The sequence below is a fragment of the Cyanistes caeruleus genome, chromosome 1 (assembly GCF_971803275.1).
Source record: "Cyanistes caeruleus chromosome 1, bCyaCae1.hap1.1, whole genome shotgun sequence".
Classification (NCBI taxonomy): domain Eukaryota; kingdom Metazoa; phylum Chordata; class Aves; order Passeriformes; family Paridae; genus Cyanistes; species Cyanistes caeruleus.
Genome location: NC_141701.1, coordinates 79,356,238 through 79,384,122, shown reverse-complemented (window position 1 = coordinate 79,384,122; position 27,885 = coordinate 79,356,238). Strand labels below are relative to the sequence as shown.

General features: G+C 35.2%; 1 long non-coding RNA gene across 6 annotated transcripts; it reads right to left on the bottom strand.

Moving 5' to 3' along the window:
* Positions 1-3: 3 nt before the first annotated feature.
* LOC111925635 (uncharacterized) lies at positions 4-27,392 on the bottom strand. 6 transcript variants are annotated; one of them, XR_015289563.1, is made up of 12 exons: positions 27,141-27,392; positions 22,264-22,405; positions 21,763-21,847; positions 21,404-21,430; positions 19,927-19,979; positions 18,823-18,932; positions 18,619-18,747; positions 9,809-9,912; positions 6,378-6,482; positions 6,125-6,270; positions 1,188-1,299; positions 4-258 (listed from the first exon to the last, which is right to left on the bottom strand). It is a non-coding gene; the product is annotated as an uncharacterized LOC111925635 (long non-coding RNA). The 6 variants fall into 6 exon arrangements; XR_015289564.1 differs by lacking the exon at positions 6,378-6,482; XR_015289567.1 differs by lacking the exon at positions 6,378-6,482 and having other exon boundaries at positions 22,291-22,405; positions 27,141-27,386.
* Positions 27,393-27,885: the final 493 nt, after the last annotated feature.

Sequence of the window (27,885 nt, the reverse complement as noted above, 5' to 3'; positions counted from 1 at the left end):
CTGTCCAATGATACACTTGAATTACTTTATTAAACATTTCTGAATACCATAGCAAGATTTCAAATATCAGGTTATCACAGTGTCAAAATGTGTCACACCTGAAGATCTATTGCAGCTACTGCTGCCTGAGTCAGTCTTGTAAGCCAAGCCATCTGGTCTTTTGGTTATTCCAAAAGGAAAAGGAATGTCTGCTCAGGTGTAGTATTTTTATCATTACATACCAGCACCTTCTCAGGCTGCTGGAAGTAACTTGGGCACCTTTGGGAAACAAACACCATGGGTAAATGGTAATCAGTAACTGGAAATACAGCATGAAAACTTTAGAATTTTTACTACTGTTTCACGTATTTGTTTTTCTTGTGGTAAATAGACATACTTCCCAGATCTAAACCATGCCATTCTCACACCATCCCAGTAGCTATTTTATGCAAAGAGAATGTCATCAAAATTAAATATATGGGTAATCTGAGGGCAGGGAGGCCTGCACATGTATTCATATAGAATTATATATATGTTTTGTAACATAAATGGCAATCTAGGGAAAAGAAAAAAGATTGGAAAAAATTGTTATAAGATCCAGATTTTCAGTAATATGAAAAGATATCTAGGAATTTCTCTCACAATGGTGAATTAAAAGTACTCATCCTGTTATGGGAAGACTGATACTGCTTACAAAGTGCAATTTATTTTCAGACCATTCTAATTTTACATGACATCAACTTTAAACAAAGAAAACTTTACTCAAACCTGGCCATTCCTGAAAGGTACGTGAGATATTGTAAGTTAAGAGTTTCCCTTGGTAACTATGTTCCACACCTCAGTAAATCAGGGGTGGCTTACTATGGTCAGTTTTCTTTTGTTTATATTATTCTCAGTTTATTATTTCAAGAGAAAAAGTTTTAACTTAAACAGAAAATCTGGTGGTCCTCCTCTCTGTGTTAGAAAAAATGTGGAGTCCATGAATGCAGGTGAAATAACTTAGGCAGAAAAATCTGGCAATATTAGCCAAAGCACTTAATTCAACTTGTCATTTTCATGTAAGCTAAACTATATGATTATGAACCTATTCCTAAAAATGAAGTGAATTTTAGAATGAACTTCAGAATAATTTCCAAATTCAGCACGGACAAATAGAGATAAGAAAAGCATAAAATGTAGATTAGTAGAAAATAAATCCTACCATTTACCTTGAGAGCCTGATCAAGCAAAATGGATCCTCAGTTGTTGTTAAACTTGGGAAGGTTTAAACAGAGAGTGTGCAGGAGCTGGTCTGTTGAATATCTGAAACCTCTGTGCCATCTGCATACCATGCAGAAAAAGATAGATGGTGCAGCATAAATGTCTTAAAAGCAAAAATTATTTGTTATATAAATGGTGATAACATTTGAATTGAATTTTCTTCAGCTTAGAGCTAGACTTAAGTATTTCTAAATATAAAATCTTTTGGTTTCCTGGCATTATTTGCATTATTTTGGTTTTATTTTAAGTTATGACAGTTTGCATAGTCATAAAAAATGCAGATGAGCCAGTTCAGTTGCCAGGACTTTTCATTAGAGAAAGTAAGCTGTGGATAGTGATTCTGCATCCAAGATAATGCTAGCATGTAATTGTACAAACAGCTAAAGTGCAATATTTATGCCACATGAAAATTGTTGTTGGATAAACAAAAATCTCTCTCAGTAAAGTTATTCATGCTTTTTGCTTTGTTTTCAGTGTTGATAGGTTGTGGTAAAGGGAGTAATACTCTAAAAATTCTACTGCTTCCTTTCTGAATATAATTTATTCTTATTAAGCCATTTCAAAATTACGCTAATTTATCATGAGCAGAAGTCAGCCCTGCATGTATATTATTGCAGAAAACTTGCAATTCCATATCTGTCTGGAGAAAATGTCCTTGAATAATTAAACATCTGAACTCTTTGATTGGAGAAAACAATGTCACAAAGGGAAGAGAAGAAGAACAGGCTTCTCTGAAACAAAGGAAAATACTAATTGGCAAAGGAAAATGTAAGGCTAATCAGAATCTTAAACACCAAAAATATTCAAAGACATAGGCTTTGGGATTTGAATAGTTTGTTTTGCTAAATCAAAACCATACTTTTTCTATATGTCTTGGGATTTATTCCTGACATTACAGTCTTGAGGTTTCAGCATGTTTGATTTGTCCATATATAATCAAAGATCGTATTTTATAAATCCCAATGCAGAACCTGACTACTTAAGTTAAAGGAACTATTGCCATTGCCTGAATAATGAGTAATAGCCTATAAAGTCAAATTTCTGTTTCTTTTTTTTCTTTCCCCTTATCATGGAAATGCAATCTGAACATCTATCAGAACTAATTGCAACACACTCGTATTATTAGCTGTAAGATCAGCTGCAAGCCTTAAGCAATGCAATTCTACTGAACTAGCCATTAGCTTTTGTTTTTATTGTTGTTTTTAATAATCAAGATTAGCTGGCATCAGACACTATCACTGACAACTGTTGAAAAGAAATCAAATTACGATAGATTCTTTAACTAATGAATTAATTCAAACTGACTTCGATGTAATATTGTCATGAGATCTTCCAGCCTGCAGAATGACTGTAAATTATAGATGCCACCGACACAAAACCAATAAATAAATCACACTAGTAAATCAAACTGAGGTAAGTTTGCAATAACAAATTTGGGTTTGGGAAAGAGATACTGAGAACTTCACCAAATCTACTTTTTGTGGAATATCTCAAAGCATAGAAATACATAACAATCTTAAAAACCAAAAACAAACAAACAAACAAAAAAAAAACATGCAGACTGCTATGATCAGAAGGAATTGTTGCTAATGATAGAATAAAAAAATTCAGTCTTGCTGAAGTAACCCTTGTTCTTCTAGATGCAGCAATACTGGATACTGTTGTATGTTTACATACATTGTGCATGCGTGAACTCTCCAGTCTAAGGTTTGTTTCTGTATCTTTTGAACCTTCATGTTTCTTTATAGCTGAGTGCACTCAAGCCCAGCCATGAAAAGAAAGACATGGTGAAATCTGAAGGCAGGGGTAATATGAAAGATGCCCAAGGCAGTGATCACTTTGACCACAGTTCACAGCTTCCTTCTGTCACACAAATAATTTTAAGAACCCAAACATTAATAGTATGTTGGTGTCTGCAAAATTAAGGTATTGGGGTATGTGAATTTCTGGGTATGGATGTTCACAACATTAAGGGATTGGAGTATCCACAGTAAATGAAATCTCTATGGCTGTTATACTCTAACTGTCCAAAGATCACCCATTTTTCTTACTGAACCAATAGCAAACAAAAGAATAGATTTTGCATAGTATGTTGAATGAGAATAAGCAAAAGAATTGCTGGAGTTAGATATAATTTATTTATAATATCAAATTAGGAAGGCAAGGGGCAAAAGTAGATCAGGGAACATTGAGGAACGAAGAGTCAGACATGGGCTGAGTACTGAAACTTCCATTACCCCTATTCCCTTTTGTTGCTACAACTATAGCAGGGATGGGCTTTATTTTATGCCCATGTGAAAGCAGTAGGGGGGTATGCATTTCAAATAAAGTAACAGCTTGGATTTTATGGGTGAGGTGTGCACCCTGTCAAAGAAGATATACTTAAGGGTTTATAATAGATGTAGAAATAAATACATTATTACATTTACTAGTGATATATATATATATATATACTACCCAGTTTGGAAGATTTAGAAAGAAGTAAGAATTTTCTTTTTTCCTCTGTAAAAAATGAAAATCACTGATAGTGAAGCAATAGGCAAGGAACTGGACATTAATTTCCAATTAAATACATCAGCAAATAAAAATAAACTATTATACTTCACACAAATATAATCCACTGATTTGTGATCCACTAAGAAGAGATCTTCACAAAATATACGCAAAATCAGAGATTGACAAAATACCTGAAGATTTGGCCATTTTTGCTTTGGATTATACTTTTCAATTTTGTCATTTCAATCTTTGAATATTCTGCTATTTTCTTAATTTTATTCTACACTTTAGAAGTTCATTAACAATCTTGTCTTTCCAATTACTTCCTCATCACTAAAGAGAGACTACCTTTTTTTCATACACTTATTGTCTCCCAGAAAGCCCTTGGCGCTTGTAAAATCTCCATAAACTCCAAATTGTCATTGGATATTGGCACAATTATATATGAATAGTTATTCAGCAGGGAATTTGGAGATCAAGAATACATCCTTATGACCACATTGATTAATCAAAATTTAGAGAAGCAAATGTCATTTGCATTTGGACAAATATTACCTTTCCTGCACTGTTTGATCAGCCCTTCTAACTAGATGTCAAGCAGCTAATTTTCTTGGACTGACTTTAGGTTAAAGATATTCTTTCATCCACTCATACAAATTATGTCTGTAATCTTTACCTCTGCTTTTCTTAATTATATGAAGTAAACATATGGCTAGAAGAAAAAAAAACAAAAACTGAGCCTATACTGAAAGTCATCTTTTACCAGAGTCCACAAATCAGTGGAATGTATTAACATAGATTCTTGAAATAGGCAGCACCTCATGAAAATAATTATGAATGTTTGTTCAAATGACATTGCAAAGAGCACTTTCAAAAGACACATCATATGTTGACCCATGAAAGGTATATATGTATTAACTTGAGAAAAAAAGGTACAGTTGTTAGTTATTATTTTGTAGTTTATGCTGTTAGCAAAACATTTTGAAAGAGTTAACTAGCTGAGTTAACAAAGAACAAGAAAAAAGACTAACAGAAAAGAGTTAACAGCTTTTACATCAAAACCTATATTTGGTTTTTTATATATTAAAATGACAAAAAATAGCTCTCAGTTTCTTGCATAATTTTTGTGCAATGTACTCAGATCTATAACATAAAGAGTCTTGATTTACAAGGTTCCATATTTGTACTACATTTCTAAAAATCAGATTTAATTTTGAATTTACTACTTCAGGCCACCTAAATACATTTCTTTATACACAAACAAAAATCGTAATACATTTTTTCTGTTCAAGGTTATGCACACATTTTTGTGAAATGTAATTTTGCTTCCCCTTAAGACAGGTAAGTACAGACAAGTAGTTCCAAAATTCTACCTTAATAGATTTTATTTATGCCATTACAACTATACTAGTGCAGACTGAAACTAAACCTCAAATTCAGTATCATTCACTGAGGAGAAAATTTTTATCTGAAAAAAAAATCACAAATTTGCAAAAAAAATTGATTTATATAAAAAAAAAATCTGAAATTTTCAGAATTAGCATCAGATTAGAACCACACTTCAGCTTCAAATGAATCTGTTCTCAGTTGTTTGAAGGGTCATTCAGAAGATTCTAGTTATGATGAACCTAAAGAACTCTTGCTTTTTAGCTACTCTCAGGATTCCATGAAATAAGTTTAATTAAAGACTTTGACACCAAAATCCCTCTAAATTAAGGAGCTCAAAGTAAGTATAATTACACATCTTCATTGAAGTGCAAAATAACAGTATTTAAAATTTAATCTCAGTGTGCCCTCAGATAAGAGGTCTTCCTTTTTAGATCTATCTGTGATAAAGTTGCTCCACTCTCTACACTTTTTTGCAAGTGTCTCAGTGGTGCCTTAAGTTTTTAGCTTTAATGTATTCTTCATGTATTTGTAGCTTTGTACACTGTTAAGTATACATTTATAGTATAACTTCTAGTGCTTTTCCAGCTTTCTTTCCCACAGTGAAAAGACACATATTGATGCATGGCTAAAATTTACTTTAATCTTGCCTGTTATTTCACCAAGGACTTTTTATTTTCCACCATATAGTCATAGACATAATAAAGGTAAGGTAGGAGATTGGGTGAAGAGCTCCAAGAGGCCAGAACCCAGAGGGGAAATTACTTAACCAACTGCTTCTTTTATTGGACAATATTAAATATTCTAATTTCCCAATCTTATAAAATTGTACCAATCTAATTTGAGGTGCGGTTTTTGCCATATTTTGTACCTGAAGGCTTTCAAATAAAGGTTTGCTTTTATATAATCATTTTAACATTGTCTAGAAACTTTGCATTCTATTTCTACTGCCAGTGTAAATTTGTACTTACACTATGGTGTTGTTGCTTACCAAGTCACTTACCTTCCCTGGAGCATCTGCTTTCCCTGAAAACAGCTCATTAATCCCTACTTGTGCTCTCTCCTGAGTTTTCAGGCTGAGCCAGAAGAAAGCAGCTGTATCAGGGCAACAGGCAGTCTGTCTGCTACCTATGTCCAGATGTTGTGCCCCTTAAAAAAAAATAAAATTATATATATATATATATATATATATATATATATATATATATATGCCCTGGGATAATTAAATAAACAAATAAAATCCCAGCCACACTTACAAGACTTTCATGCAGGTTTGTGTAAGGCCTTTGCAGCACTCATTAGACAGAATAATTAACTTTATTTCAGAATCTCAACATTCAGCAAAGGTGGATCCTGAGTAACTGTTTAACAGAAGGATACAGACTTCATTGAAAATCATTGCTAACTAATACAGAGTAATCTGGATTACTTCATTGAGATAAACATCTCTATCAAATGTCCTGTGGACAGTATCCAAAAGATTTTTTTTTTCAATGAAGTTAATAGTATCTATGAAGTTAATCAATGTAATATGCATTTTAGGGCAATTTGTTGACTTAAACATTTTTCTTTCTCCTAACTCTTGAATATTATTTTAAGCACCTGAATGTCAGCTATTCCATCTCTCCCAATACATACATTTGTGTGTAAAAATGGATTTATACCTAGAGATCATGTGATACCCCATATTGTATTCCAGGATAAGGAGATATTATTCTTCATCCCTATTGCAGCAAAAAAGGATCAACAAAACAAGGAAGTAACAGCTTATGAAAAAAGCCTGTCCTTCCACAAAGACATTTTGTTCAAAGTCATGACAATCACATTAAATGCATCAGGGAAAATGCAATTAAGACCTCAAGATAGGTAAAATGCATTTCTTTCTCAATGGGCAGATGGGACTAATGGTGATTCTATTCACAATAAACTTTTAGACCCTTTAAATAGAATAGTTAATATATTGAAAGATGTAATATTGGTGATATATATTGGGGATGTGGAACAAAGCTTCATATTCTAGGAAAGCAATAAAGAGAAGATTGCCACTGTTACTCACAGATATGCTTACATTAAGTGGCGCTCGGCTGTCATGTAAGAATTGAGTCACAGATTCTTCCCATTTTCAGTTTTTTATTCTAAAATCACCAAATAGTCCTGCCTTGTCATCAGAAAAATATTAAAAAAGAACAAAGCTACTTCAAATATCTTCCTGTGAATTGTGACTGTAAACCCAAGGAAGGTGGACCGACATGTACATAGGGAGATATCAAAGAATTCTGAGGCAACTGTGAGCACCCTCTTCCCACTTTTGCTCCTGATAACACCCTTCAACCAGAACTGCCTATGAATTTCATCTGCCACAGGAATTGTCCTTAACTAGCTCTTTTTAAATTAAATGAATTATATATAAGTTCTCCCTGTAATTTCTAAGAATCATTACATTCTTTTACTGTAATAATAATGCAGCCATACCATATATCCCTGAAATGCCTCTGCCTTGTTAGTTCAAGATATGAGGATAGGTAACAAGAGTAATCCCAAAATATACAAGGCCTTAAAATAAAGACAGCTCAGGCCATTCACAAAACCTTATGCTGTACCCATCCAACAACAGTCATATAGAAATTTCAACAGCAGTAATTCACTATGTAGTCATTCAATGGGGTTTGTTACCTTCTCTGTTCCAAGGGAGTCATAAGATTTACTCATCAATGTATTCAATCTGATTCTTCAAGATACGAACCTTTAGGACAAAATATCCTGCATATAATAAGAGCCTGTAGTCTTATCACTAAAAATAAGACCAGAGCAAATTTTAAAAAGGTTCCCTCTAATTTTAGTTAAATCATGCTTTCAGATCTAGCATATTTACTTCACTTTTACTTATGTAAGCTAGAAATATTATCTTCCGTTTTCATGAAGCATAGTTCCTACCTATATGATGTATATCATATAGCTGGAAATTGAACTAGCTTCCTGAATTATTTGCTTAGTTCTGAGGTGGACCCTGAAAGATTTAATGACAATAAAATAGGAAAATATAAAATAAGGAAACAGTTAATTGACTGTTGTTTGATCCTGATGCATCTATAGGCAGCCTAGAAGCTTATGTATCTGCATTATGTGTGTCTGAGAAATGCCATGTAAGAGTTATTAGTGGTATGGAAGTTATATTGAAATGGCACTGGAAGAAATACCTACATAGTTGAATCTGTACAGCACATGTAGCAGTGTGTTTCTGTAGGCATTTAACCTCTGACAAAGGCAAATATTCACTTCAATGACAATCCTGACTGACAAAATATTCCCTTTCCCTGCCTTGCAAACCAGCTGCTGTCATTCATGAGAAGCATCAGCTGTAGCTGTAAACTGTCATCGTATCTGGAACATTAAATACTTGGGAGTCTAATTCCCAGTTAGCAGTTAGCTCTTTTCATTCCTAAATTTAGAGATTCTTTAAATTTTCGGCAGCCAAACCCAAGCTCTTTCTTTTAGCTGTCCTTCTAAAACTCTTTTCTTTCCCCAACTGTCCTTTTTGCTGATGCTTAGTCACAAAACTTACCTAATTCCTACTCATATGGCAGTCTATACAATGTGAGGGGAATGGGCACTTAATTTTTGACATAATGTAGTCAGAATGTGCTTTTTGTCTGTTACCCAGCTTTTCCCTTATTATTCATAATACTGCTTTTGTTTTTCATTGCTGCTAACAGGAAACAGTGTTTGGACTACAGTGTTTTTACGGTGGTTTCCGCATTTCTTTCCTAAATAATGGCAGCAATCAACATATTAAACATTAGGAATTTTTTATCCATGTACTTTAAAGTGTAGTCAGAAAAACTGAATTCCACTATTATTTGGTACAGCCAGTCACCTGGTATCATGATACCTTTCTATAAGATTTTAATCCAGATTTTAATTTCATATCACTTGTGAATATACTCAATTTCACAATACCCTTTACTAAACCCAGGTACCCTACATCTATTGTGGAAAGGGACCAGGCATTCTTAACATCTTTTTCACCTGTCTTTCACTAAGGTAAAAATCCATGAGAAAACATACCTTCCTAAGTAAAAGAGGTTGATATAGCATAAGAGACACATGAAGGCTCCTTGAGTAAAATTACTCAAAAAAGTAATATATCTATTTTTAAATAATCTTAACAGTATTTAATTGACTTCCAATGACAATGGCAGTTTTGGGATTCAAAATTTGCTTCCCAAATACATGATTACATATTAGGTCAAAGAGGTTTATTTTTTATTGAAGCTTCTATCTATTTATCCTGTGTAGAAATCAATCAGTTCTGGCCAGTATATCTCCTCTTACTGGTTTAAAATATTACTGCTTTTTTTTCTAAAATCTTCTTCTTAAATTCATATATGATATCATTCTCCATTATGTTTCCTTCTTTTTCAAGGTAATTGGCTTGTAACTCATTTGTACTGAGATCCAAAACTGTAATAATGGCAAAGGTTATGCTGGAATCAGGAGCCAGACTGCCATTTACAAAATCAAAATTGCTTCAAATGTGAATGAAAACTCCACAATATATAAGTACACTAACCTTTAAAACACATTATATAAAAAAGTATTGTATGGAAAGTTTCAAGTCAAGCACTCAAAAGTTCAGAAATGCTAATTTATTCCTATTGCATACACATTTTCATATAGCAATTATTACCTGATATGTGACAGACTGTTTGGGTTTTTTTCAAGTCTCCTTTCTTCTTTCATCTTGTTTAGATTTTTCTATCTTCCACATTCACTGTCCATCTTTAAGTCTTACTTGAAGTATTACACAGAACACAAAAAGCATAAAATAACTTCTAAATATTTGCATAATGTTAGTACTATGCCTTGAGAATTCTTTATTTAAAATACATATATTTTCACATAACCCTACGAGATAAAGTTATATTATTAACCTTTTATGTTCCTTGAAAGATGCATAGGGTGACAAAACATTTTAAAACTCCTCAGCAGCAAGAGGAAATCCAAAGAAAGAAAGAGTAAATTGTCCAATGGTAACAGAAATCTGATTATAGGTTATCTGAAAGTAAAATGTGAAGCACTTAGTATATTTTTTTTTCCCCTTTAATTTTAGTTTTGAAAAAGACTAATTATATGACTAAAAATTAACATTATCAGCAGAGCTGAAAGACTTCTTCCCCTGATGACCAGATGAAGTTTCATATTGCCTGGATAAATGACGGATGGTGTCTTCTCAGTGAATTAGTGATACCAGCCTTTCCTTTTTACCCCATGTGGAAACTTGGGGGTTTACTTATTTTCAAAGAAAATAAGCAAAAGAGCAAAAGAGCTTAGAAGCATGGATTTGCCTTCTAAAGATCCACAAAATGGATCTACAGCAGAGATAAACACTCAGCTGAAAGGAGTTACCTGAGGAGATACCTGGTCATCAGTATTTGTACTGCTCAAAAACAAATTCTCTGGTATTACTATAAATTCCTTCAAATTTCTTAACTGCAAAGAATCAGCAAGAGAAGTAAAGAGTCCAAAGGAAATGATACACTCAAGTTTATCTCCACTTTAGAAATATGTAAATTTCAGAGGACATAATTTTTTGGTATGTCATAAAGAAGTGTCTCAGAGAGAGAAAGAAAAGGGTGCAGACTCTTGATAATTTGGACTATGGCTCCTAATGGGACAGTACAAGATTGGACAGATCTGTGCAAAGGCTGGAACATAAGGGCATGACCAAAAGCTTTGCAAAGAATGGCTTTTACTTAAAAATCTTGTAAAATAAAATATTTTGTTTTGGGAAACTGTGATGAATAGCTTGTCTCTGGAATAATGAGCTTCATCCATTGGTTAAAGGAAATATATTTAGAAGTGTCCTCTATTACATCAGTCTCTTATCTGTGCTGGAATCTAAATCACAGACATTCAGAACAGATGATTGACATAAATGAAAGGAATAAAGGAGAAAGAACATAAAACAGAACTAAAGGAAGGGTGTATAGACTGTTTACATAAAGTAAATATTCTCTGATCAGCTGGAAACCATGAAAATTGCCACAAATTACTTTGTAAACCTGTGAGACTCTCTCAAAGCTGTTATCAGTTAAGCTTTAGAACCAACAAGGAGTAAGCCTAGAAGAAGACAAATATTTACAGAAGAAGGAGAAAAGGACACAAGGCACTATAAACCGGGCAGCTTAACAAAAGTAATTACTGTAAAACTACTATAGAATAAATCTTTGTGGTTTGGGAAGAAATAGGTGCAGTGTATTTCAAATATAGGAAAGATTTCTATCCTATCTTATGAGAATCTCTCGAGGATAATGGGGTGGTACATTTAAAATGAAATACTCATATTGTGGGAACAAAATTAAGTATGGCAACACTCAAAACTCTGATAAAAAATCTTTCTTAACTTGTATGGTTGAATCAGGCAAGCTTCTGTCAGCATAGGTCTTGTAAGCTCTGGTATTCAATGTACTAATGAAAAGGAGAAAGGAGCAGAAAATATTTATGTTTGCAGATGGAAATTCCTAAATTTGGAAAAAAGATCAAAATAGAGCATGATTTGTTTAAAAAAAGATGCAACTATGCTTAGATAAGAGCAAATAACAATCATTAATTAGCAATGATGTGAAATAGATGGCTAGGGTTTTTTTAAAAAAGAGGATCAGAGTTGGAAATTAATTCCTCAAACTCAAAATAAATCCAGATATAGAATTAAATCCTATTGCCATACATAAAATACAGTGTTATAGAACAAGTTGTATGAACAACCACATTTCAAGAATTTTCTGTAAAGTTCAGAAGACAAACAATTGGCTCTGTTAAAGTTTATTCCAAAGTTTTTCATCTTTAATTATCTCCATTTTAATGATGGAAGTTTAAAAAACAGGATTCCCTGACAAGAAATGGGAAAGTTGCCAGAATGTCAGATGAGAATCCCACTCCCTTAGAGAAGCTTTAAAGCTCAGAGCAGTGTTGGTCAAATATTCATCTGCTGAAATCTAACATCTCCTCCCTTAGTTAATGGTGCACTTTAGTTTCAAAAAAGGTTTTCAGACTGCTTCATGTAAAAAGGAACTAATTTTCAAAATTCATCTAGGATATAGGATATGATAGTGGAGAGTTTTACATTCTCTTTTCAGTGTCTACAGATTTATATAAAGATAAAATGAGAACGTTTTCATAGAACCAGGAAAAAAACACACACACGCACCACAAAGACATCTTTCAGAGAGAATTAGTTTCCCATTTTCCAGTTTGAAGAAGGACTTATTTCCCTAGATACTAAAGTTCAGCAAAAATCTACCTTATCACATGCAAGATGGTTTTTTTCTAGGGGAAAAAGATATATAACCTTAATGGTTAAGTATTGGTCTGACAACTCATTGTAAACATGCCATTTTGGGAGCTATTACCTTGCTCTATTTGCATAATGCTCAGACTTCCAGACTAATATCTGAAGTAAGAATGAGAAAACTTAATAATATTGGGTGTCCAAAACTAGCAGACTGGAGGAATAAGAGAAAGAAAATTAAATGTCAATATTTGTTCATGAAATCATTATAATAAATTTCTGTGGTACTCTTTCACAGTACATGGTAGCTATTAAAAAACCTTTTAATCAGATTTAAATGCAGCATTTAAATAATTTAAAATGCTTTTTCAAAATACTTGTCTACGCTTCACTGAGGAGTTAAATAAAATAAAAAAAGATATATGCAATAGTCTCTGTGATTCATTTGGCCTGTTATTCTGTCTATGGGTAATTTGAATAAAAAAAGGCATTAAAAAGGTCATTTAAACAATACCTAATCTTATCTCATTGTTATTTTCACTGTTATTTTATGTTACAAAATAGGTTTTCATGGGCAAATTTGCTAACCACAGACATGGTTTCTGAAGTATTTATTTCTCTAAGCAAACTGAAGAAATAGTTTTGAACAATCTTTCACAGTATTGAAGTTTCTAAAGACAGAACTCATTAGTTCCTAATTGTAGGTTTCAGACAATAATATTTTATAAACATGTATCTCAGTTTTATAAGAGTTAAAACCGACATATATTGAAAGAACTGAGGTATTTATGTTACTGTGGGAGACCAAATGACACTCTTGAATTCTCTTTGATCTATTTAATGCAACGTGGTGTTGGTTTTGTTTTTGCTATCAAAATCAAGACTATTCATTTTAATTATTCAGATAAGTGAAACATTGTTATGATTATTAATATACTCATTTCAGTGATTTTTTTTCACTACCCAAAATATGTTACAAAAATTTTTTCTTAACTATAGGGCTTTTTCAATTTATACTGAATTATCAGGTTTCCTTCCACTGAATGAAAAGAGAGACTAAATAGATTATGCCAACAGATAGATTATGCCAGTTTCTACATTTATAATACTTCCATTTCTTTCAGTTTTCAAGACTTATTTTTTGTTAGAATAGTTAAGAGTCACATATACAATTTTCTCCTTCAAACTGGGAAAACTCTGTCCTGTATAAAATAAATATTCCTTGTTATTGTCAAAATAAACAGAAGGGATGTTCTGATACTTCTCCTTTTGAATCTGAAATACTACTGATAAGACTAAGATTTGCAAAATTCTTCCACACAGAAGCTTAATAAAATGTTTCTAAAATGGATTAGAGAAAGTTGTTAATTTTTCAAAGCAAATCAGCTTTGTGCACCAAAAAAAGATGCTTGGTCCTTATTATATAACACAAATTTTTGAGTCACTTTAAGTTGCTGGCCCATGAAATGGCACACTTTGTACTTCTTGTGGAATTCATTCTTTTCACAAAGAAGGTGACTTCTTAAAGTAATAATGGCTATGCTACCACAGCTTGATGAGAATTAGAAGTTTTGAGAGAGGTCTAAAGGTAAAGTGGTTCAAAATTAATTACACAGTTCATTTAAGCCATCCTAAATCTTCTTCTAGATTTTTACAATTAACTACAATTTTCAGCATTGTTTGTCTCCAGCTTCTCAAATACCAGGCATAATTTACAACCTGATCACTCCATTTCTAATTCTTCAAACTCTTGTTATACATGGTGATATTCTTTTATGAAGATTTTCCTATATGGCCTTTTATTATATACACTATGTCATGTCAATCCAAATTTTACCTGATGACAGGTCAGGTTAACCTTGACCATGAGTCTGATGTTGTACACATGAACTTTGGGAAACACAAAAAAAAATGGGAAAAGTTGAGGAGTAAGAAAACTAAGGAAAAACAGTGAAAACCTTGAAATATCTTAAAAAAAATATATCCATACTGAGAGTTAAGAAGCAGTGAATTCAGAGCTTCCATTGGAGTCTGAGACTCAATATGCATGAAGTGATTTGGACAAAAAAATCTCTTAAGTATACTGTTGTTTCTCAACTCAGAGGTTACCCTGAGCCACTGGAAATTGCATAGCAATTTCTGGTGCAAACATTTTTTATAATTTCTATATTCTGAATTTCTGAATTCTGGTCACAATATGAAATGGTCTTGAAAAAATGGGGGGGGAAATAATTTCTTCTATGTACAGAGCCATTATGGAAGCCATTCCTACCATTATTCATCAGTGATAAGTACATCCTAACTGTCAAAACAACACCTAAATGTTTCATTACTCATTTATATCCTGTGAATCAAGAATAGAAGTATTTCAGATTATAGCTGTTAGCGTGGGCTACCCAGAGTTATTTAGAAATACTCTAACTAAACAAGTTGACATAGCTGATTCTTTATAGATCTCTAAACACAGATATATGCAAAGTAAATTAAAAACTCCGCTTTTATATAACTAAGGAGACTTTTCTTTCTTGTCTCTTTTTTTTTTTTTTTTTAAAGTGCCTGCTGTCTTTTCGAATTTTAAAGCAGTAACTAAAAGTGTTGCTTGGTATTGATAAAGCATATTTTAATTTCATGCAACTCAAGTCCTAAAGAGAATTCTAACAAGAAATATACATTTGGATTTTTATTTTATTAAAGAACTCAAGAACTCAAGAAAACAGTGCTGTGGTCTATACAGTGGAGAGAACTTATATGTATGGGATAGAGCAGTATTGTACACAGATATACTAAAATTAAGTGTAAGCTGTGTATTTCAGAAGAATAGCAACAGAGCAATATGAGAAATGTGGAATATCACAGGGGAGTCCTGGAGGTTCACACCTCAATCATTCCTGATAGATAGCAGTCACCAAGATGATTTGGGACTGCAATATGGGACACAAAAGTATTGATTAGGAGATCTTCAGGTTTTGTTCATCTCAAAGAAAGAAAGGCTAAAAGAGGATCTTACTGCTGTCTTCAACTTGTGTATGGCTGCAGAGAAGTTGGAATTAGAATTTTCTTGGCAATACACAATTTTGTCCTTGGCAAAAGAAGGACAGTGGGTAAAACTGTAATGACTGATATCCCAGCTGGATGTTCAAAAAAGTAATTGACAATGTCTGTCAAACACCAGAACAGGTTACTCAGGGAGATCTGAAGAAACCTGAGCCACCTGACTTAAGCAAAAAGCCATATCCAGCATCAAAGTCAACCTTGCTCTGAATAGTGGGTCTGACTAGATGATTTAGGAAAATACCTTCCAATTTCATCTACTCTCTAAATCTGGTCTATAATATACACATATCTTTTTCCACTTCCTGCATTCCTTACTCAAATTTTCTGAATCCTACTCCTACACCTTCCTGCTTTCTCACAGAAACCCCAGATATGAAAACACAGCACTAAATGTATCAAAATGTCCAAATGCCCTGGTTTGAGACAATTTAAAAGAGAACACTTTGGAAAGAATTGCCTCTCTTCATAGGTTCAACCAATTCCTTTCTGCCAATAAAGAATGAACACAAGCAGATGTAAGTGAAAAACTACCAGTTTACTAACAAGTGAAAAAGCAACAGTCAAGAAATAACAGCAAATATCCACCAGATACAAAACTGCTGGGTTTGCCCCAAGGCAGTCTCTTGGAGATCAAAAAAACAACAACAAAAGAAAACCCAAAAAGGAAAAGCTTCTGCCTGCACTGCTTCGACTCTATAGCAAGAGACCAAGACCCAAACCAAGTGGCCAGAGACAGCTCTGCCTAAGGCAAAGATGAAAAACAAGTGAAGCAAAATTCATGCAGCAAAAGAGCTCATACTGCCTGCCAGAGCAGACTTAAAAAGGCCGTGATACCGTCCTGGACCTCACCATTCTTTTTCCTGCTGCACTGCAGTTCTTTAAAGACACAGTAGCAATTTTGGGGCACAGATGTATATAGAGTACAATGACTTTTTGGGTTACCCCAGGAAACCAAATTAGTACAAAATAGTAAACCTGTGATGCCTGTACCTGAGAGGCAGATCAGAAATAGTTCTGACTACAGGCAGAAAGCAATCCAATGCATTTTTCAGATTGAGTTTGTCATCTGTTCTGACACTCTGCACAAAGTGAATTACCTGCAGTATTTCACAGACTCTAATATGCATGTAAAATGTATACATAACTTAGAGTTTTTTCAAGGCTGTATTAGTCTGGAAACAGAATGAAAAGAATGATAAAAGCTAGAAAATGCTACTGCTTTTAGTTGTACAGAAGTAGAAAATCAATTACAAATACAGAAACAGCTCAGAAATATGAAGTTTGAAACAAATTTAAGGATGTACTTCAGAACTGATAAGCATAATTTCTCATACCTATTTTAATATTGCAGTTCATATAATACATCAGAAGATATATGCGTATTTTGTACACTGCTCTATAACCGTATGAAATATTTATAGCAAAGACCCTGTATCTTCCATAAAGAATCATCACAACAGTGGAATTTAGACATATTTTTGTTAAAAAGTCAGCTTTGAAGTTACTGATTGAATCAAGTGTTATTTGTCTTTTTAAAATATAATATGTATGTTCTGAGATTGGTTTAGCACATCAGATTATATTAAAGTAAGATTACTTGAATATTTGTGCATTTTCTAACCTCCCATGTGGAAAATTTTATGCATATTATTTGTAAATGTGAAAGCTTCAGGAGCAGGGCTGCATTAGCAGATGTTTTTGCAAAGGTATCCTCAATAATTCACAAACCAACAGAGGCTGAATTGGATAAAAGTTGTTTCTGGGATAATAAATTCTAAAATAAATGCAGAGAGCACCATCTTCTGGAGTCAGTGAAGCATTGACACTCTTTACAGTGAAAGCAGAACATCGAGTTTCAGTTAAATAAAAGTTTATATATGCTACCAGCTTAGCAAATTGTTCTGTGAGCAGAGTAACTAATGCAGTATGGTTTCAAATGGACTCCTGCTCTGTATCTCAAAGCAGAAAATCTTCCTGTCCTTGCCAGCTCCCTCTGAGTCAGATTGGCCTGCCTTTCCTCTGCGGTGTGATACACGGCTCTCTCCACAGAAGCTCCTCCAAAGCCGGGTTTCTTTTCACTGGACACTTGCTGCTCACACTCTGGTTAGCTCAGAGCTATGTGTGAAGTCAGCCAGTACACGCGCTATTTGGCAAGATGTTGTCTGCTTCTTGGAGCAGTTAAAGGACTGAAAATGTTGCTGGAACTGTCCAAGAAATTAAAAAGTTGCTGGGAGTTTAACAAGAAGTTGAGGCTGATGGAGTTATATCAGGTTATTAGTCCAAAACCAGTTGGCATAAAGCAGGTAAGCTGTACCCAGTTAAAAAGGAAGGCTGATATACCAACTAGCAGTTTCACAAAAAAGGACCTGAGGTCCTGAGAAAAAGGCTTATCACGGGCCAGCAATGTGTCCATGCAGCAAAATCAGCCAAAAGCATCCTGGACTACTGCAGGAGCAGGTTAATGGAGGTGATTCCTCTCCTCTGCTTAGCCCTGGTGAGACACGTTTGCAGCGCTATGTCTAGATCTGGGCTCCCTTGCTAGTGTACTGACTGGGACAGAATTATATTTCTTAATAGCAGTCTCTACAGTGCTAGGTTTAGATCTGTAGTCAACACAGTGTTGATAGATAACACATGAGTATTTTAGCAGTTGCTGAGCACTGCTTGCACAGCAATGAGGCTTTTTCTGTTTCTCGCTCTATTCTCTCCTCCCCCCCACTCCCTGCAGCAGGTAGCCTGAGGGTGAACAAAAGGTTAGAAGGGAACACATCAGGACAGCAGACTTGAACAGACCAAAGGGCTATTCCATGCAATATAACATCTCATTCAGAAATAAAACTATGGGGGTTGGGGTACTTTTTCAAGGTAGCCATTGCTCAGAGACTGACTAGGCATCAGTATGCTGATGGAAGATATTGATTGATTGTATAATTTTTACTTTTACTTTTGTTTCTTCACCTGTTAAACTATCTTCATCTCAATATATAAAATTTCTCCTTTTTGCCCTTTCAGTTATTTCTTGCATCCTGCTGGGGGTGAATGAATGAGAAAAGGAATGTGGGCTTAGCTGCCAGCAAGATTAAACTCCCTCAACTAGATAATCTGCAGAGAGGCCTTCTGGTGCCTCAGCTATTCTGTGTTTCTAGAATACCTACACATGGAGCTGACTTGCCACAGGATTATCCTCTAAAACACTATATTCCTTTCTGATCTTGAAGAAACGATTTAAAAGTAAAAATTGGTACTCCATGCATGTTCTTTATCTCGTCCACCATGTTTTACACCTGTGAATTAATGACAAAGATGTTGAAGACCCCATATGAAGAATCTCTTGCTTAATCTGTCAGCCTAACTCTTACCTTGTTTTGTCTTTAACTCCACACTAGTAACAGCCTCACAAAGTGAAACATTTTCTAGTACAACACCCCGGTACACAAGCTCATAAATCCTCTGTTTCTGTCTGAAATTCCTAAGTTTTAAAAGGAGGAACAGATTTTTCAATCTAAGTTAGATTTAAGTTTGCAAAACAAGTAAATTCTTGGACAACTATTTTCTAACATAATTTTCTTCACATTCTATCATACAGCATAATTGCTTTTAACTGGATGACAGTATTATCACAGTGTTATTACCATGTCTTCTTGCTCTGTTGAGCTATGAACATGCAATTGGCTACAAGTTAGTTTCAGATTTATCTTCTCCATTAGAGGTCAGCAGAAGACCATTTATCTATACAGGATCTGAATGGTTCCCATTTCCTCTTGAAATTCGAGGTCATTAAGCCATTAAGCCAGTCACAAGAAAAAATGAATTTGACATTACGGGTCAGAAAAAGCTAAGGCTTAAAGTTCACAAATAGCTATTGCCTGTTCCATGTGGAATAGTTTCATTGTAGACAAATTTAAATCCCTTAAAAATGTGGAATGTGAACAATTATGTCATGAAAATAAATGGCAACATGAATGGAGAGATTCATGTAAAGTAGATATGCCTGTAAGGTCCTTCTTATGCAGACAAAATGCAATGAAAATTCACAATTCTGTTGTCTCTCCTCACATTTTCAGTACCACTGAAAAGTCACTTTTACTTAAGAGACAACCTAGATCAGAAGATTCCTCTTCCAGGTTTTTTTCAAGTATCCTTGTATAAAGACAGCCTTTCAGTTCACTTTCCACAGAAGGATTTCTATAATGCCATGGTTTCTCCAAGTCTGAAGTTTCTAGTGACCTTCAGAGAGTCACTAAGAAACCTTCATAGGCATCCAATAAGCAAACATTTAGGAGTAAGAGTTATTTTTTAATTTAGCTGCTGTCTTAGGAACTGCAGTATGTTTTCATTCCCAAACTTAGGCTTAGTGACTGTTTTGGTTAGAACTGAGGAATATTCTGACAAGGATTTGTGACGGAATGATGTGCTCGTATACATTAAGTTAAGTTATTATAAATACTGAGTTGTTTACTCACAGTAAACTGTTCTCCCAAAGGCTTCACTACCATGAACTCACCTACAATCAGGACTGAAAAAAGTTCAGACTAATGAGTTCAGGAATGCACACAGGGAAGTAGTTCTTAAAACACAAGAAGTTCCCCTAACAGTATCTGAAAAATATGTCATTTGAGGAAAAAGTGACAATACTGAAAAATAATAAACTGAAATATGATTATATAGACACATAAAATTATTTTTGCTTCAATTTTAATTTTTTCTTACTTACCTGATAGATTTTTTCATCAAAAGTAGGCTTATCTATAGACAGATCTCCTATATGAAATTTTCAGTGTAGCAAATTCTCTACCAAAGTTTTTTTTTGAAGAATATTAAGCAGAGGTTCTCTAGGGAAAATAATCTAGAATGGAATGTCCTAGTCTGAGAAAATAATTTCATTTGAGGATTATCAGAGTGCTTCAAGAGGTTGAGGCCATAATTACTAGAAAAAGAGTTATATCCAGGCAATTTCCCAAAAGATTTTATCATTTCTAGAAAATAAATTTCAAAGTAATTTTCCTTTCCTCCTTTAATACAGTCTAATATAAAAATCATCATCTTCACAAGAAATGTTGCCTACCAGCTTTTGATGAGCTATTTCTTCCCTTGCTTAAACACAGTAAGCAGCTTCCCTCTGTCTATACACTTATAAAAACATATTGTATAAATAATGATGATAAATTGATAAAAAATAAACTAAAAAAAAATAAATTTGCAATAAAATTGCACTTCCTGTGATATCTAAAAATTCTTCCTGAGCTCTATTTGCAAGATTAAGCCAATATATACAAAACTGGAAAGACAAAAATATTTTCCACAGAAAGCAACTTCAAATGCTTTAAATACTGTAAATGTTAATATACCCTAATATTTCATAAATGCAAAGCCAAAGAGAAACAAGATAAAGATCTCCACAGCTTGGAAATGTGACATCACAAAACCACAGAACAACACAACAAAAAAGAAACAGACCAAACAAAAACCAAACAAAAAACCACCACAAAAAAAACCCCAAAAAACCAAAAAAACACACAATGCCCCCCTCAAAAAAAAAAAAAAAAAAAAAACCAAACCAAAAATAACCCCGCAAAAACACAAAACCAAACAAAAAACAAATCCACAAAGCAAACAAACAAACGAAAAAGGATAGAAACTGTAAGGTGTTGTATGTTGTGGGAGAGGAAAGTGTAACTGACATTCCTAGTTTCAGAATACTGAAAGCAGTTCCCTTCCTAAGGAAGGAAAACTTAAAATACACTTAAAGGCATATTCACAGGTTTTCAGGATGCCTCAATACATTCATGAGACAGAAGAATATGAAAATGTACTAAACTGTAAAATATCTCTGGAATAATCTAATAGGAGATCATTTTCTTCTCTTCCTCTAAAGGACTTCACACTTCAAGAGGGGACACACCAGTGTGGAACAGTGCACAAGTTTCACTGGATCCTTACATGATTATAGCAGTGGAACTCAGGAGCCTGAAAAAGATCCATGACACTTGTTTTTGTATGAGCACAGAAAACACTTTCAAACTCAAAGGTCAGATTTCACTAGAATATAAACCAGATTACTCAGTTAAACCTAAAATGGCTGGACTAGATAATGGTACACTCAGAATCTTGTTGCTGACAAAAAGTGAAAACATGTGAGAAAACCATCATCAGTGTATTTAAAGCACTAGTAATTAACAAAACCACTGTTGTTATGACTGGTCCAGTAACACTATTATTCACAGTCCAGCTACCAGAGTAAGTCCTCATTAATAATATGCTTTTTAAAAACACCATACAAAACAATTGCTAACACTGACCTCTTTTTGTTGGTACTAAGGTCACTTTTGCAATGCCCTTCTGGATTCTCCTGCGAGCAGTTTCCATCTTCCTCAAACAACAGTCCTTGGGGGGAAGCAGAGGAGGTCACACTCAAAGTCTTTGTTAGAAGAGGTTCATGGTTAGGGTCTCTTCCTGCTGACTTAGTGTCAGTGATTTTTTCCTGCTTAGCCTTGGGCTTGTTTGGGTTTATATCTGCATTTTTCCTCAGCACAGCTGGTACTGTGCAGACCCAGCTCACACTGGGGAGGTGAGAGTCACCCGCCCCCAGCAGCTGGCTGGCCAGCACCTCCCAGACCAGGGCCAGACTCCAGCCCCACAGGTCCCAGGGCACCACAGCCCTTCTGCTAATGGTAACAAAGCCATATGCATCAGATCCCACCCTGCACTCTGCTCTTGAGGGACACCACTATAGCCACAAACACAGTCCCAGTGGTGCCTTACCTCGAGAGGAGCCCTGCCCTCAGGACACTGTATCTTACCTACAGGTTCATAAGGGCATCTCATACCATGTTTTGCTTAAGTCTACTTCTCCCAGTTATTCTGAGTGTTTAGCATTTCAATGGCTCCTGAAGACTTCAGAGAAAGTAATCCCGAGGTTTACCTTTAGAGCAAAATGGATGCCTGTGGCAAAGAAAATACAATTGAACCATAAAACACAGCTCTCCCCAGGAAAAAAACAAACAAACCACACAACGAAAAACAGGGAGAGGCTTGTGCAAACATATTAGATTGTCACATTTGCACTCCTTCTTTTTTTTACAGACTCACAGACACAGACATGAATTGATCAAGAAATGTCTATTTTGGTGGCAAAAAGGGAAGGCTATGAATACTTGCCATCTTTTTTTGAGGTCAGCAGATTATTTCCAGTAAAGGGAATAAACAACATACATTTATATTTTGAGAAAAAGAATTGCAACTAACAGAAAAAAATAGGAAAAACTGAAGGCAAAACTGTAGCCTGATTAATGCAGGCTAAAATCCATGATGGAAAGCATCATGTGTTTCATGAGGCAAATATGAGGCTGTAATTGCTGTGTTTGTGAAATCATAGATGAAAGAGAATTGCTTTTATATCCATTTAATTTATTTTGTGCAACAAGTGAAGTATTTGTTTAGCATTGTTCTATGGTAGATTACTTTCTATCATCGTTCTGTATTTCTAGTCTTAGCCTGACTCAGATATATTTTACTTGAATGCTGCTAAAATAATTGCAATATAATGAAATAAGGAAACAAACAATTCCTTCCATATCATTTCCACTATAACTCATCAAACTGGGGGGGTGGGGTAGGGAGGGGTAATACCCCAAACAAACTATCAAAATCACATCAAGAATAAAGGTAGAACTCTAAAGTAATTTCATATATTTACTAGAAAACCTAGTATTTTTGAAAGGCCCATAAAAATGTATCAGAGGACTGTGCTGCCTTTTCAGCACTCACAGAAAATAAAAAACAGTATACATGCATGCATCAGTGATTAGACAGACCCCTATGACAATTATTATTTTTTGACACAGCAATAAGTTGCTTTATAACTGCTGCCATCCTCTCTTGTCTATTTCTTCTCTATGACCTTTCCCCATGGTTAAATAAACACAATAGAATGCCAAAGAGTAAACTGTAAATTACAAACCCCAATTTTCTTCAATTGTTTTGGGATCCAAACTGTGTAAAGCAACATTACTACACATCTATGAAAATTTTATTTTAGCCTCAATTGAAAAATAAAATAAAAAGAGAAGTTTCTCAAACTAATAAAAAGGTAGCAGTGGTCTGATACAACACAGTACTACTACCAAGTAATTACAGCAAAAACACAACATGCTAAATCATCATCATTGTGCATATTAGCCCTAGTTATATCAGTCTGTCTGCTCACATTCATCCCTCACAGAAAATAGCCCAAATGCCACCTGCTTTATGAGGTGGAATATACACTACTGTGACAGAAGATTTCTTCAGCAATTTACAGAATGCTTCTCACTAATTATATTATGAAGAGCACCATCATCATATTTCTGTTCCATTGGCAAGAGGATGGGTTTCAGACAATCCTATCTGCCTGGCAGAATTATTTTGCTAGTTATACTGGACTTGCTGTTACCTGAAAAAAAAAAAAAAAAAAAAAAATTTGACCTTTTCTACAGTTCTGTGTTTGCATTAAAGCATTATTAATTTCATGGCCTTACACAGGCAAAATTTCCAATGATTCTGAGATTAATCTTCTGTGCTAATACAGCAGCAACTGATTTAATCCTCTGAAAACTGTTTTTAAAAATCAAACAATTTTTCAGACCTTACTATCCATATAACTCAAACTGCAAAACAGAAAACAAACCATAATATTACACAAGAGCTAGATCCTAGCTATCCAGCTACATTCAGTCAAGCCTTTCACCAATGATGCTGCAGGATTTGGCCTGACATTAATATCTGACTGGTTTATGTTTACTTGTTTCCAATGAATCCCTACTCCCCATCACTTATGTGTTTCTTTGTAATTCTAACCCTTAACTATTACAGACTTGGTATGTGCAGCAGCAGCCTGATGAATGGTATCTCTTCTATGTGTTGGCTTCTTATCATGTGCTTTGTTCTTTTAAGAAGAGCGACCAGACAAGATAGATGCGAAAAGAGGGCAGGGATATTCCTGGGGTTAATGAATATGCACCAGAGAAGTTTCCACATTGCCAATTACAGCAAGCAGTCATTTCACAGGCAGCCAGACTGCAGTTCATGCAAAGACATAGGCAGGCCGCTGTGGGGACAGGAGAAACAAATCAAGAGAGGATTTTGCAGAATTTGCAGTAACCCAGACACAAGCTGTACAGACTGAAATTAGGCCTAGAAGCATGGTGATCCCTGAATAGGCAGGGACTGTCTAGATAGATATTTTGTTCTAATATGTTATATAATCATCTGACTAGAAATTGCAAATATGGCAGATTATAAACTGGAAAATTCCAGGTTTTGGTCTCAAAATATTTTGGGGCTCCACTGAAGAACTCAGTACTACCTAAAGCTCTAGAATGATAGATTTGTAAGTTCTGGCTAACTCCTTATTCCTGTTAGCCTTATACTTTATGGTATGTAAAGCTACACTGAAATGAATAGGTATCATCATTCACCCACAGCTGTCTCATATTCTCCCCCACTCTCATTCCCTTTCCCAGGACAGAAGATAACATTCTATGCCATACCTGCAGAGGGATGGGCTGGTTCAGCCTCAAGAAGAGACAACTGAGTGGGGCTCTCATTCAAGTGTGTAAGTCTCTGAAGGGAGGCTGTCAAAAGCATGGAGTCAGGTTCTCCTCAGAGGCCCAAGCAATAGGAAAAGAGGCAATGGGCAGAAACAGATGTGCAGGAAGTTCTTCCTGAGCAAGAGGAAGAACTTCTTTCCAGTGCAGGTGACCAGCCACTGGATTGCTTGGAAGCACTCTGAGCAGATTGCCCGGAGAGGTTGTGGAGTCTCTGTTACTGGAGATATTGAAGAACCATCTGGACACAATCCTGTGCCATGTGCTCTAGGATGACCCTGCTTGAGCTGGGAGGTTGGACCAGATGGCCATTGTGGTCCCTTCCAACCTGACCCACTCTGTGATTCTGTGGTTCTGTGACTTAGTCTTAACTGCTCCCTTGTCCATACAACTTTTTTTTTTCCTTAAGTATTTCTGAACAAATTTCCTACTTTTTTTTTTCATTTGTTATGCATGCAAAATACACAGATTATATGACTCTTTCTGAATTTTATTATTAACTGTTCAAACCCAAAACTAATTCATGCCTCCAAAGAGAAACAACCTTTCAAATTCCCTAGTCTTCACAAAGAGCTCAAAACCAGCAGAAATTCATATTGAGTGCAGGAACAGGAAGGATTTGAGTTCTTATAAAACAGGAAACAGCTTTTAAGAAAGCCAAACACATCTGGTGTGATAGGAAGGAACAGAGCTAAGGGTAATGGGAGAGACAGAAAACACAGGGCTGGGCATTTATAATGCATGTCAGCATGTCCTTTCTACTAAGGACTGAAATTTTTCATGGCCACATGACCTGGAGTGACTTTATGATGCTTGTATCCCCAGTTACCTGTTCTGTTCATGTTGGGTATTAACTTTTGTACCTTTAAGACGGGTTCCAAGAAGGAAGGTGGGAAAAAAGAAGCACAGCTTGTTTTCAGAAACTGCACTTGCTCCCCTGCATCCTTCCCCTGGACTACGCGGTCTGCAGCACGGACAGACAGTGGGACAGAGCTCTCCTTTGCTTTTAAGCTAGTGGAGGCAGAGAAGTTCCCCAGACTGTGGCTTTTCTTTTTCTTGGAACTGGTCAGCCCTGAACTGGACTGAAAACCCAGACAAACACCAGGGGCTCACACCTGTAGCGCACCGGGGCCCAGGACAAGTCATTCCAGTGGAGGTGAGATTGATAAGAGAGTGAGCAAACCCCACAGCAAGGACTTTCTGAATTTGTCATCTCTTCAGAACAGCAAGAAGTTTTATTGTTTAAGATTTTTAAATTTTTATACTTGTGAATACTTTCCTTGTTAAGTAAACAGTTAAAAAAAAAAGTTTAAACAAAAATCTTTAAAAAGTTAAAGAAAGTTTTTCTACTTTCCTTCAAGGAAATCTTTCCCTGAACCAGTTGGGGGAGGGGCCACTTTAATTTGATTTTCTAGAGGGTCCCCAATCACAGGTTTCCTCTCAAAATTTGCCCTAAACCAGGACACCATATCTACTAACTATTCAATACATCAATACAGGCTGCTAGAAAATAGCTGCAAATATAACATGCTACCATCTAAAGCAACAAGTAGAGGATCTGGAAATTACTCATCACATTACTGGTCTTTATTGCACACTGAATTACTCATCTAAATAGTGAGTAGCAATGCACATTTCATCATTGGAGACTGAATATTTTTATTTGATTTTCACAGCTGAGTCCATCTGTACTTCAGAATTTGTGCTTTTATTTAGGTAAATCATGGGCAACTCCTCCTCAGAACAGAATACCAGCACAGCTCTCTAACCAGAGCAAGGCAAAATTCAAAGAACAATTCTGTTTAACCTATGCACTCTATCAAGTAAGGTTACTATTAATTCCCATCTGTCTACCAAATGTGCAATCAGAGTGCAAGTTGATGGTTTGGATGCACAAGAGGCAAGAACTCTCAAGGCTGAGAATGTTCCTGAGCTACTCTCGTGCACTAAAAAGCTTAGTGTCTCAGTATACACTGAAAACAGAATAAAGGCTGAAGTTTTGATTTGTGTGTTGATATTTATAGATGTATGAGCTTTAAAACTTTGTATTTTATCTATAAAACTTATAAAAGTATGTCATAGGGCGACTTTACCTTTAAGACAGCTTTGGGAGCTAAGGAAGTTGAAGCTGCTGGAGGCTGATGGGAGTCTTTTCTCCTGACCAATTATTGGTAATTTCTAAGAATTGACAGCAGTTTTGACCATTGAAAAGTGAGATCAACCTGTGAACACCACCTTAAGATGTAAAGGCAGAGTTCTCTTGCTTTTTTTGGCTTCCAGCTTCTGAAAAGGTAACAAGGCTCTGTCTCGGCCTCCTCCCCCCCTCCTCCAGGCCGGACAAGGCCGCAGGGAGGGGCGGGGAGAGAAACGGAGCCGGCCGGCCTGGCCTGGTTTGTAGTTTCTGCCGCTGAACTGAAACCTGACACCGTGAACATCTGCAGCTTGAGCAAGACTTTAATTCTGTTACTACCTGGATAAAACGTACAGATTACTCCTTTTTCCCAGAGAGACAGAGAGAGACAGAGAGAGAGAATCAACAGTAAAGTTTTAGATGGGGAAGAGAGAATAAGGAGATGCTTTATAAGCTGAAATATTTTTCTGTTAAAGCTATGGAGATTGACAATAGTGTTCTGAAAAAACTCCTTTAATTCATGACAGAGTATGTTGGGAGGAATGGAGTGTTCAAGGTGTGGATTTTGAGCAAAAGGTGGAGTAATTGTGATACAGTGAGGTGCTGGAACAGTGAAGAGAAGTAATAGTTGAAGATTTGTAGGTTTGTAGAGGCAAAGAGAAAACTTCTGTTTCCAGGAAAGCTTAGAGACAGATGAAGAGAACTTT